This window comes from Dendropsophus ebraccatus, chromosome 6 (genome assembly GCF_027789765.1).
Source record: "Dendropsophus ebraccatus isolate aDenEbr1 chromosome 6, aDenEbr1.pat, whole genome shotgun sequence".
NCBI classification, from domain to species: Eukaryota; Metazoa; Chordata; class Amphibia; order Anura; family Hylidae; genus Dendropsophus; species Dendropsophus ebraccatus.
This window is the reverse complement of record NC_091459.1, coordinates 128,216,052-128,217,491: the sequence shown is the minus strand read 5'-3', so window position 1 is coordinate 128,217,491 and position 1,440 is coordinate 128,216,052.

Here is a 1,440-nt window from a genome sequence, read left to right as displayed (position 1 = left end):
AATATACTGGATTTGGTTGGTAACAATATAGTGGTAATGGCAGTGGTCATGGTGCTATAATGCTTTTCCTAATACTATATATACATATTGCTCTCTCTTCACAGCTTAGTGGTCAGTTGTTTGTGGGGGGGGGGGGGGGCAATCAAAAGTTTGCTATGGGGCCCAGCTAGTTCTAGTTACGCCCCTGGCTGGTCCAATCATTTGCTGGACCCAGTCTCTTATCCTAGATAAAAAGCAGATAAGAAACAAAAGTTTCTCTCTTCCCTGCTGACTATTAGAGTTCACTCGCCTGCTCAGCTCCCTGTTTAGTTCCTCTGATCTCTGTATTCTGGACCTTCTGCATCTGACCTCTATTCTCCTGTTTGCTGTTTTTGTACTTCGCCGCTCGACTGTTGCTGACCTGGTTTATCTGACACCTCTTATTGTGTTTTGTCCGTCTGTCCTTGCTTTGTGTGTCGCACCTATTCAGTGTAGGGACCGACTCAGTGGTTGTCCGGGCCATTTCGGGCCGTCCGTGGCAAGTAGGCAGGGTCAGTGGGTGCGGTCAGCTCAGGGCTCACTGTCCGTGTCTTGTCAGACTGCCTTTGCCATACTGATCATAACATCTACCCCAAAAATTATACCAATAAAAACTAGAGATTGTAGTGCAAAAATTAGCCCTCAGCTCTAAAGATGAAAAAGAAAAAGGCTTAAAGAATATAGGTCAATTCAAAACAATATAATTTTTTTAAAAAAATTTTTTAACCGCATAACGCATTCTGACATACATGTACTTTATGTTGTGCAGTGTATTTGCGTACCATGATGTCAGGATAATTCGGGGGTCCTAATGTGTGCCGGAGCTGCCAAAGACATGGGATTAGGAGTCCTATTATAACACATTGTAGTGTGCCAAGAGATTGTACAATACTGTATAAGATACTGACATAAAACATTATATAACTGTGTAGGAGTCCAATGCGGGGAGAACATTTTGGCACACACGGCTCCTGTCGACTGGCCTGAAGTTTTAAAGGCGTTTGATGCTGAAAAGGCGAAATTTCAATATGGAGCAAAAAAAACCAATCTCCTCAAAACTGGACACTACACTCAGGTACCATGGGTTTGTCTTTGACAGATATGGTCTGTGAAAAATAAAGGGGAAATGACTGTCAGGATGAGGGGGCATGAATTATGTTCTGGGGTGTTATTAGGAAGCCTTTTATCATATTCCCGAGCCTAGCATTGACAGCCCCTTTTGCAATAAAGGTCCCTCCCATCTGACTATTCAGTAAAAAAAAAAAAAAAAGTACAGCAGACCAAATAGCAAAATCTCTGTATATTGTAAAGGAAGGGGTATGGCAAGGAAGTAAAAACACTGTTGGAATCAGGGCATGTGAGGATACTAAGTGATATAAATAGCTACACTTTTTGCACTGAAGACAGATCCACTCAAATCTA